The sequence below is a fragment of the Nuphar pumila genome, chromosome 1 (genome assembly GCF_984573655.1).
Source record: "Nuphar pumila chromosome 1, dmNupPumi1.hap1.1, whole genome shotgun sequence".
NCBI lineage: Eukaryota > Viridiplantae > Streptophyta > Magnoliopsida > Nymphaeales > Nymphaeaceae > Nuphar > Nuphar pumila.
The window spans coordinates 77671360-77683432 of NC_143249.1; the positions used below are offsets into that span (position 1 = coordinate 77671360).

Genomic DNA, 12073 nt, shown 5'->3' on the forward strand with positions numbered 1-12073 from the left:
GATTTTGAAATTTTGCAGTTGAAGATATTTCTAAGCCTAAATATAGAGATTTTGAGACTCGAGAATGAACTTTTTGGCTTTCTGCAAGGTTCAATCTCAGAAAATGACCATTTTGCCCTTTATTGCTTCCGGAGAGCTAAAATGTGATAATTGGTGGAGATGTCAGGAAGGTGAGTGAAAATTTGGGGTGTTTACAGCATCGGATTCATTGTGACGAAGAAGCTAAGCCGGTGCGTGACATGCAGAGAAGATTAAACCCTAATATGAAAGAGGTGGTGAAAAATGAGGTGGTCAAGTGGTTGGATGTTGGGATCATATACCCCATTTCTGATAGCCAGTGGGTCAGTCTGATTCAGGTTGTGCCGAAGAAATCTGGACTCACTATTGTGGAGAACGAAAAGGGGGAAAGGATTCCGATGAGGACCACCATAGGGTGGCGAGTCTGTATTAATTATAGGAAGCTGAACGTAGCAACACAGAAGGATCACTTCCCGTTGCCATTCATTGATCAGATTTTGGAAAGACTTGTATGACAAAGCTACTATTGTTTCTTGGATGGATATTCTGGATATAATCAAGTAGTTGTCCATCCTGATGAATAGGAGAAAACCACATTTACATGTCCGTATGGCACTTTTGCGTTCAGACATATGCCGTTTGGGCTCTGCAATGCCCCAACAACTTTTCAGAGGTGCATGTTAGCTATCTTCTCTGACATGGTGGATGATGTCATGGAAGTTTTTATGGATGATTTTTCTGTGTATGGCTCTTTATTTGAGGATTGCCTCCAGAAACTTACTCGAGTACTGAGTAGATGTATGGAGTCAAACCTGATTTTGAGTTAGGAGAAGAGTCATTTTATGGTCCAAGAGGGGATTGTGCTTGAACACATTATGTCCAAAAGAAGGATAGAAGTTGATAGAGCGAAGGTTGAGTCTATTTCACGATTGACTCCACCTACCACTGTTAGGCAGGTTCGGTCATTCTTAGGGCATGCAGGATTTTACAGGCGGTTTATCAAGGATTTTAGCAAAATCTCTTGACCGCTTTGCTTATTATTGGAAAAGGATCAGCCCTTTGATTTTGGTGATGATTGCATGAAGGCCTTTGAGATACTCAAAGAGGCCTTGATCACTGCACCCATTTTGAGACCTCTGAATTGGATGCTTCCATTCGAGATTATGTGTGATGCTTCCGACTATGTGATGGGGGCCATTTTAGGACAAAGGATTGACAAGAAGCCCTATGTGATATACTATGCGAGCAAAACTTTGTCCGATGCTCAGATGAACTATACCACGATAGAGAATGAACTACTCGCAGTAGTATTCACTTTGGATAAGTTTAGGTCCTATCTTCTCGGTTCGAAAGTGGTTGTTTATTCTGATCACGCTGCATTGAAGTATTTTCTTAGCAAGAAAGACACCAAACTGAGGCTCATCCGATGGGTACTGCTACTACAGGAGTTTGATCTCGAGATTCGAGATAAGAAGGGAAGTGAGAACGTAGTAGCAGACCATCTCTCTAGACTGATCGTGGAGACCACTCAAGATCAGAGACCAATCAGTGATTCTTTCCTCGATGAGCAGATTATGGGAGTTGGAACATTGCAGTTACCCTGGTTTGCAGATATTGTGAACTATCTGGTTTCGAGGCAGATCCCTGAGCATTGGAATAAGAATGAGCGAGAGCGATTCTTATCACAAGTGAGACAGTATTATTAGGATGAGCCAGAATTTTTCAGGTATTGTGCAGACCAGATCATCAGAAGATGCATCCCGAAGGAGGAGTATGAGTCCATCCTCAGTTTTTGTCATTCATTAGCCTGTGGAGGGCATTTTAGTAGTAGAAAGACAGCTGCAAAGGTTTTGCAGTCTGGATTTTTTTGGCCCACACTCCACAAGGATGCGCATGAGTTCTGCAGGAAATGTATTCGTTGTCAGCAGACTGGGAACATGTCAAAGAGGGACATGATGCCCTTTGTAACGCCCCGGATTTCCAAAATAAAGCTAAGTTAAAATTTTCATGGATTTCTTTTTTTTTTTTTTTCTTTGCAGCGGAACTTAGAAAAGCTTTTAGCAGCGGAATAAGACGATAATGAGTCGTCGGTTTTAGAAAACTCCGAGCACGTTGCAGGTATGTGGCCAAGCAACTCATTGACCACCAAAGTGTTCCATTTTATCGAAAGCACATGTTTATTTCAACACTACTGCTTAGAAAAGCAGTGAAGGTTCAATAAAAAGGAAGCAGTATAACTCTGTCTAGAGAAACCCTGGAACTTGATGCCGCCTTGCTCCGCATATCGCCACGCAGGTTCAACACCTGAAATCCCCATTAAACGGGGTCAGAACCACTGATGGTCTGGTAAGTAGGCAAACACCTATCTATTCAACTCAAGTAAATGCATAGACCACTCAGGGTCGCAGTTCATAATACGACGCTCAAGCCTCCATGACTTAGCGTATATCGCACAAGCCTCATCAGGGTTATGAGTTGAACATCTACGCAAGTCGTCATGACTTCGCATAAGCCTCTTCAGGGCTGTGAGTTAGAATAACCTCTTAAGTCTCTACGACTTAGCCTTGACTTCCTCAGAGTCACGAATGGATGTCTAGCTCAAGCCTTTATGCTTGGCACATCTGTATCCTACGAATCTAAGGACAGCTCTCCGAGCTTCACTTAGTCGTACGGATATCAATGAAGTTCTTTCCCAATCGGTCCAGTAGTATACCGACCATGACACCTTCACAAAGGTTATCAAGGACTGACTCAACAACGTCATCCACTCATACATTCAAAGTAGCGTTGTACCTAAGCTAATGCTTTGTTTCGATAATTGCACCTCCCCCTGGGCTTAGGGGACTCATATCTGGGCGACAACGCGACGATCTGGGGGTTGATTATTCTATGTATTTTAGATACCCCAGAGGCCTGTTGACCCCATCCCCCTAGTAGCACGGTACAACATACCGGAAGAGATCCTTACTAGGTATCCGAATGCATTCTGCTACTGCAGTAGTTGGGTTCAATCCTTAGATATTTAAGGATAACCACGACCTCCATACCTCTGAGTGACGAAGGCCATCAATGAACTCTATCAGGTTCGGGTGAAATATATGTCACTCAAGGCTGCGCCATCACCGTCTTCCTCGGTGAGAAATTCTGAAAGGGGCCTGCCGGTCTTACAATTACTTGACGAACATTGCATGCCTATAGGGCAGCCTTTGAGAAGTATGTACCCGACCCCAATCAACCACACGGCTTTCACCGTGGAACAAAGGTTTTTATTCATATGCATGCTTAACTCTGCTCTCGGCACTTCGGCCTTGACGAGCACTTCACCTCTTTCGGTGAAAACAACACACTCTGGCTCAGCGGCCCTTACGAGTCTGGCTATCTGATAATTCTTAATGAGCATGCACATGACTCGATCTCTACGGATCGGCTACTCGGCGTATTTTTACGCAACGAGCTCAGGACCTTGTCAAGGCGCTACCACTACTTTGGCGCAACGGCTCTTACAAGTATGATGCCCTTGCAGGTGTCAGGGAGACGAGTCATTCTGACATCGTTCCCACAAAGGACATCATTGTGCCACTTAACTGGTTTTGGCAGCTCTTCTGCCAACCATTCTGTCAACACCTTCTCTGCTCTACCGGCAGTGGTGCGACGAACCCTTCTACATCGTAGAAGGCGTTCCATAACTGGGTAGCACTTCTGCTACGTTCTTTCTGAGCCATTCTTAGCTCCTTCAGGAATTTCAGCAGCACTTCCTCTCTTTTACGGACAAAGCGTGCGTTTCTTTTATCCGTTTCAGCGGCATCTCCCCTCTTTGGTGGGAAATCGCTACGCTTAACTCGGGAAATGGATGTGCACCGTTGTGCGTACTTTGCATCCATCAAGGTTGCAGGAACCTTGGGCCATAGCCAGGCCATACGTAATTGATTTAGTCTTTACGTAAAGAGCATTTTGCCAAAAGGCAAAGCCTTTCCAATAGGGGCTTCATTCGTCAAGCAGAATCTTGTACGAGGAGCGGTAAGGGAATCGCATGGGCGATTTTGGAGTTGATCTCCGTTTGAACGCTCACTTACGCGCCATATATGTAATATAAGCAGAAACCTGAACGAAATATTCTACATATATAACAAAACAGGAGCCTTGGCATCGTTCGACGCGACGGCGTAAGTAAATACATTGCAGAAAGCAGGAGCCTTGGCATCGTTCGACGCGACGGCGTAAGTAAATGCATAATCGGAAGTGCAGTAATCGGAAGTACAGAAAGCAGGGAGCCTTGGCATCATACGACGCGACGGCAAAGGTAAATTACATGGCCTGTGCGATATAAGACGCGTCGGCAGTATCAGCAGATATACACCTAGATCTGTATCCAACGATAGTTACGAGGCGAGCGAGTGAACACCGAAGTGTCCTAGAGGGCTCAACCAAGAACTAGGGTGAGATACTATTTTGAAGAACGCATATACTGCGTATTCGAACATATATATCCGACGATAGTTACGAGGCAAGCGCGTGAACACCGAAATGTCCTAGAGGGCTCAACCAAGAACTAAAGCAAGATACTACTTCAGAAAGTATATGCTATATACAAACAATCAAATACTTGAGAGAGATGGTTTAATGAAGCGAACTTACTTCAATTTGCGGAAGAAACGTCTCCCGAATGATCCAACGCTTTAAACAAGCTTCGATCCTTCCGTCAAGAGGTCACACTAGGTCAGATGAAGTCGGCCTAGTTGAGAAAGAGGTAAAGCAGGTCAAGCTGCTTAACCTAAGTGGTTTGAACCAAACTGGGTTCGGTCCAAGTCAACTGGGTTCAGCAGGTTCGAACTCAAACCAAGTAGGCTAAGTCTGGGTTTAGAAATCCAAACCAAAAGTTGGACCAAAAGGGACTTTGACTTTGACTTCCAACCCAACTAGGTTCAAGTCAAGTCAACTGGGTTTGAGCTAGGTCAGGTGGGTTCAGACCTAGGTTAGGTGGGTTAGGACCAGGTCAGGCAGGCTCAGGCTAAGTCAAGCAGGCTCAGACCAGGTCAGGTGGGCTCAGGTGGGCTAGGCTAGGTAGGGGAGGTTTGGAAAAGGAGGAGAGAGAGAGGGCTAGACGATTTTTCAAAGGAGGGGGGCTCGTCTATTTATAGATTCTGAAACTTGAGCCCCAAGTTTCAGAATTTCCATTTTAGTCCATAGCTTTTTCAGAAATTCCCTTTGATCTTATCCATCTGACTGTTTGATCTTATCCATCTGACTGTTTGATCTTATCCATCTGAGATATTTCCATGAGATATTTTCGTGGGTCCCACCGGATATTTTCTGAAGAATATTTCTGTGGGTCCCACCAACATTTTCGTGGGTCCCGCAAAAAGTTGAGTTTTCGGCATTTTTTTCCGAAAAATTCTGAGTAGGCCATTATCTTCGTATTTATGCAACTAAGAAAGTTGGCTCGCAGGAATCTCTTGATTTCGAGCAGGGAGGAAGTTATGATCTCCAGAGCGTTTGAGCATATATTCGTGAAGATACGAATATCTTAAGTATATCTGGGTCGCAGGAATCGGTTCGATTCGCTTTACGGTAAAAATGCTATTTTTCACTGAAGAATGCCTCAGGAATTTATTCAGAGTTATCTGAAAAATTGCGGGTCTTACATCATTACCCCCTTAAAGGAATTTCGTCCGCGAAATTCAGTTAAGAGTACTAAGTGCGTAACTCGGGATATTTCTCCCATATGTTGGATTCATAATGTTGTTTACTTAGTTCAACATCGTATTTATTCCAATCATTACCTCATATCATGATTCCTGATCAATGAGGTATGTTTCTCATATCTGAGTTCAAATTATGCTACAACCACGATAGTTTGTTGAATCAATGTTCTTCCAACCGGCTATTTAACATAGCCATCTTGTGTAACTATTTCATACACACAGATCATTCTTCTAGAGATTAACCATATTGGAATAAGTCCCCTGTCAGACTACCTGGTATTGGAAATGTACCTCCTCACAGGTTCGCCTTCGTCAGACTTACCTGATATTGGATCAGTACACCCTCACAGAATCATACTAGCCAAGCTACTGGTTTTGGAACATATACACTCGCACGGAGCTGTATACCCTCACAGGCTCACTCTGGCTAGACGATCTGATCTTGAATATGTAAAATCTCACAGGACTCTCTTCTTGGGAACAATTCCTCGATGGTTTATTTTATTAAGTGACTTTTATCGTTCTAATTACGCAAACTTAATTTCTCAATCGTGGGGTCTATAGCCATCAACCTTTGGGCATAAGCACTTAAGATTTTATTTTGACAAATCCAAAATTACTTTAGAGAGCAAGGATATATATTGATCCAGATGACCGTACACAAGGTCATAAGCCACTTGTCTTAAGCATTCATTGGATCTTGTCTTTCGATAGCTTTTTACCCATTACAACTCTATCTATCAAGGTATTCAGATTCCTTGATACGATCATTATCCGTGAGTTGTTTGGCTGTCACCGCATAAACACGACCTGCCACAGGTTTCTGCTCTATTCTGGATAGTGGCAGTTGTTGTTGTTGTATTTGTTGAGAGGGTCCTCCAGATCCCATATTTCTCTGTTGAAGATCTGAGGCCTTCTTGCGACATTCTCTCACACGATGCCCTGGTTTGCCGCAATACAGGCAACCTCCCGTATTGCGAGGACAAACCCCTCCGGGATGATCTGAGCTACACCTCGGGCATCGAAAATGAGGCTGTTGGTAGGGCTTATTGGCTTCTACCATCTGCAATGGCCGCTCGGCCGGTGGAGTGAAATTCTTTTCCTGAAAATCTCTTTTATACAAAGGTGGTTGCGATTCTTGGCTACCTGGGAACGTCCTCTTGTTGTTCCCATTACTTGCTATCGGTCGCTTTACTACGACTCCTTTGCATCGCTCCCAGTCTGCGCTAATCTTCGAAGTTGCTGCCACAGCGGCTTGAAATGTTTGGGGCATGCTAGTTATAACTCGAGATCGTAGCCCTTCCCGAAATCCGTTGATATATTTATCGGCCCTCTCCTGGTCAGTATCGAATAACTGAGAGCAGTACCGCTCAAGGTTCTGAAACTTGGTAGTATAGTCGATAAGACTCATACCACCCTGCTCTAGTTCCAAAAATTCCATCTTTTTCTTATTTCTAGAGTGCAACGGGAAGTAGTTATCCAAAAATGCTCTCCGAAAATCATTCCAAGGGATGACTTCGTGATGTAAGAACTGGATAATCCTAGTGGTATCCCACCACTTTCGTGCATTATCCTTCAGCCTATATGTGCCGAAGTTAGTCTTTCTATCCTCTGGTACTCCCAATACCAGGAATGCACGCTCTGTCTCCTCGATCCAGCTTTCTGCAAGCTCTGGATCGGCACTGCCAACGAAAACAGGTGGGTCGAGTTTGAGGAACTTCTCATAAGTTATTCCTCCAAGGTTCTCGTTGCGAGGCGGGGCTGGTGCTTGCCTTGATTCGCGAATGGCAGACACAAGCCTGTTGAGTGTCTCTAGCAGGAAGCCCTGTGTATGGGACTCCTCGCTCGGCATGGTTCTCCTCGTCCTAGGAGCCATTTATCTATTCACACAAATATACAAAAATCAGAGAAAGTATAAAATTTATACTTACAGTGCGATACCGCAAACACGACGGATCTTGAACCAGGTTTCTCAGACTCATGCTCTGATACCAATTCTGTAACGCCCCGGATTTCCAAAATAAAGCTAAGTTAAAATTTTCATGGATTTCTTTTTTTTTTTTTTTCTTTGCAGCGGAACTTAGAAAAGCTTTTAGCAGCGGAATAAGACGATAATGAGTCGTCGGTTTTAGAAAACTCCGAGCACGTTGCAGGTATGTGGCCAAGCAACTCATTGACCACCAAAGTGTTCCATTTTATCGAAAGCACATGTTTATTACAACACTACTGCTTAGAAAAGCAGTGAAGGTTCAATAAAAAGGAAGCAGTACAACTCTGTCTAGAGAAACCCTGGAACTTGATGCCGCCTTGCTCCGCATATCGCCACACAGGTTCAACACCTGAAATCCCCATTAAACGGGGTCAGAACCACTGATGGTCTGGTAAGTAGGCAAACACCTATCTATTCAACTCAAGTAAACGCATAGACCACTCAGGGTCGCAGTTCGTAATACGACGCTCAAGCCTCCATGACTTAGCGTATATCGCACAAGCCTCATCAGGGTTATGAGTTGAACATCTACGCAAGTCGTCATGACTTCGCATAAGCCTCTTCAGGGCTGTGAGTTAGAATAACCTCTTAAGTCTCTACGACTTAGCCTTGACTTCCTCAGAGTCACGAATGGATGTCTAGCTCAAGCCTTTATGCTTGGCACATCTGTATCCTACGAATCTAAGGACAGCTCTCCGAGCTTCACTTAGTCGTACGGATATCAATGGGGTTCTTTCCCAATCGGTCCAGTAGTATACCGACCATGACACCTTCACAAAGGTTATGCAGGACTGACTCAACAACGTCATCCACTCATACATTCAAAGTAGCGCTGTACCTAAGCTAATGCTTTGTTTCGATAATTGCACCTCCCCCTGGGCTTAGGGGACTCATATCTGGGCGACAACGCGACGATCTGGGGGTTGATTATTCTATGTATTTTAGATACCCCAGAGGCCTATTGACCCCATCCCCCTAGTAGGACGGTACAGCATACCGGAAGAGATCCTTACTAGGTATCCGAATGCATTCTGCTACTGCAGTAGTTGGGTTCAATCCTTAGATATTTAAGGATAACCACGACCTCCATACCTCTGAGTGACGAAGGCCATCAATGAACTCTATCAGGTTCGGGTGAAATATATGTCACTCAAGGCTGCGCCATCACCGTCTTCCTCGGTGAGAAATTCTGAAAGGGGCCTGCCGGTCTTACAATTACTTGACGAACATTGCATGCCTATAGAGCAGCCTTTGAGAAGTATGTACCCGACCCCAATCAACCACACGGCTTTCACCGTGGAACAAAGGTTTTTATTCATATGCATGCTCAACTCTGCTCTCGGCACTTCGGCCTTGACGAGCACTTCACCTCTTTCGGTGGAAACAACACACTCCGGCTCAGCGGCCCTTACGAGTCTGGCTATCTGATAATTCTTAATGAGCATGCACATGACTCGATCTCTACGGATCGGCTACTCGGCGTATTTTTACGCAACGAGCTCAGGACCTTGTCAAGGCGCTACCACTACTTTGGCGCAATGGCTCTTACAAGTATGATGCCCTTGCAGGTGTTAGGGAGACGAGTCATTCTGACATCGTTCCCACAAAGGACATCATTGTGCCACTTAACTGGTTTTGGCAGCTCTTCTGCCAACCATTCTGTCAACACCTTCTCTGCTCTACCGGCAGTGGTGCGACGAACCCTTCTACATCGTAGAAGGCGTTCCATAACTGGGTAGCACTTCTGCTACGTTCTTTCTGAGCCATTCTTAGCTCCTTCAGGAATTTCAGCAGCACTTCCTCTCTTTTACGGACAAAGCGTGCGTTTCTTTTATCCGTTTCACCGGCATCTCCCCTCTTTGGTGGGAAATCGCTACGCTTAACTCGGGAAATGGATGTGCACCGTTGTGCGTACTTTGCATCCATCAAGGTTGCAGGAACCTTGGGCCATAGCCAGGCCATACGTAATTGATTTAGTCTTTACGTAAAGAGTATTTTGCCAAAAGGCGAAGCCTTTCCAATAGGGGCTTCATTCGTCAAGCAGAATCTTGTACGAGGAGCGGTAAGGGAATCGCATGGGCGATTTTGGAGTTGATCTCCGTTTGAACGCTCACTTACGCGCCATATATGTAATATAAGCAGAAACCTGTGCTTTATACAGCGGCGGCGTAAAGGAAATGCATATACTATTGTTCAGGGTGTGTAACTGAACGAAATATTCTACATATATAACAAAACAGGAGCCTTGGCATCGTTCGACGCGACGGCGTAAGTAAATACATTGCAGAAAGCAGGAGCCTTGGCATCGTTCGACGCGACGGCGTAAGTAAATGCATAATCGGAAGTGCAGTAATCGGAAGTACAGAAAGCAGGGAGCCTTGGCATCATACGAAGTGACGGCAAAGGTAAATTACATGGCCTGTGCGATATAAGACGCGTCGGCAGTATCAGCAGATATACACCTAGATCTGTATCCAACGATAGTTACGAGGCGAGCGAGTGAACACCGAAGTGTCCTAGAGGGCTCAACCAAGAACTAGGGTGAGATACTATTTTGAAGAACGCATATACTGCGTATTCGAACATATATATCCGACGATAGTTACGAGGCGAGCGCGTGAACACCGAAGTGTCCTAGAGGGCTCAACCAAGAACTAAAGCAAGATACTACTTCAGAAAGTATATGCTATATACAAACAATCAAATACTTGAGAGAGATGGTTTAATGAAGCGAACTTACTTCAATTTGCGGAAGAAACGTCTCCCGAATGATCCAACGCTTTAAACAAGCTTCGATCCTTCCGTCAAGAGGTCACACTAGGTCAGATGAAGTCGGCCTAGTTGAGAAAGAGGTAAAGCAGGTCAAGCTGCTTAACCTAAGTGGTTTGAACCAAACTGGGTTCGGTCCAAGTCAACTGGGTTCAGCAGGTTCGAACTCAAACCAAGTAGGCTAAGTCTGGGTTCAGAAATCCAAACCAAAAGTTGGACCAAAAGGGACTTTGACTTTGACTTCCAACCCAACTAGGTTCAAGTCAAGTCAACTGGGTTTGAGCTAGGTCAGGTGGGTTCAGACCTAGGTCAGGTGGGTTAGGACCAGGTCAGGCAGGCTCAGGCTAAGTCAGGCAGGCTCAGACCAAGTCAGGTGGGCTCAGGTGGGCTAGGCTAGGTAGGGGAGGTTTGGAAAAGGAGGAGAGAGAGAGGGCTAGACGATTTTTCAAAGGAGGGGGGCTCCTCTATTTATAGATTCTGAAACTTGAGCCCCAAGTTTCAGAATTTCCATTTTAGTCCATAGCTTTTTCAGAAATTCCCTTTGATCTTATCCATCTGACTGTTTGATCTTATCCATCTGAGATATTTCCATGAGATATTTTCGTGGGTCCCACCGGATATTTTCTGAAGAATATTTCTGTGGGTCCCACCAACATTTTCGTGGGTTCCGCAAAAAGTTGAGTTTTCGGCATTTTTTTCTGAAAAATTCTGAGTAGGCCATTATCTTCGTATTTATGCAACTAAGAAAGTTGGCTCGCAGGAATCTCTTGATTTCGAGCAGGGAGGAAGTTATGATCTCCAGAGCGTTTGAGCATATATTCGTGAAGATACGAATATCTTAAGTATATCTGGGTCGCAGGAATCGGTTCGATTCGCTTTACGGTAAAAATGCTATTTTTCACTGAAGAATGCCTCAGGAATTTATTCAGAGTTATCTGAAAAATTGCGGGTCTTACATCATTACCCCCTTAAAGGAATTTCGTCCGCGAAATTCAGTTAAGAGTACTAAGTGCGTAACTCGGGATATTTCTCCCATATGTTAGATTCATAATGTTGTTTACTTAGTTCAACATCGTATTTATTCCAATCATTACCTCGTATCATGATTCCTGATCAATGAGGTATGTTTCTCATATCTGAGTTCAAATTATGCAAGAAACACGATAGTTTGTTGAATTAATGTTCTTCCAACCAGCTATTTAACATAGCCATCTTGTGTAACTATTTCATACACACAGATCATTCTTCTAGAGATTAACCATATTGGAATAAGTCCCCAGTCAGACTACCTGGTATTGGAAACGTACCTCCTCACAGGTTCGCCTTCGTCACACTTACCTGATATTGGATCAGTACACCCTCACAGAATCATACTAGCCAAGCTACTGGTTTTGGAACATATACACTCGCACGGAGCTGTATACCCTCACAGGCTCACTCTGGCTAGACGATCTGATCTTGAATATGTAAAACCTCACAGGACTCTCTTCTTGGGAACAATTCCTCGATGGTTTATTTTATTAAGTGACTTTTATCGTTCTAATTACGCAAACTTAATTTCTCAATCGTGGGGTCTATAGCCATCAACCTTTGA

General features: G+C 44.3%; 1 pseudogene; it reads left to right on the forward strand.

Annotated features, from left to right (window-relative positions):
* The first annotated feature begins 860 nt into the window (after nucleotides 1–860).
* LOC149849040 (uncharacterized) overlaps nucleotides 861–12073 on the forward strand; it is a 40676-nt pseudogene continuing 29463 nt past the window's right edge.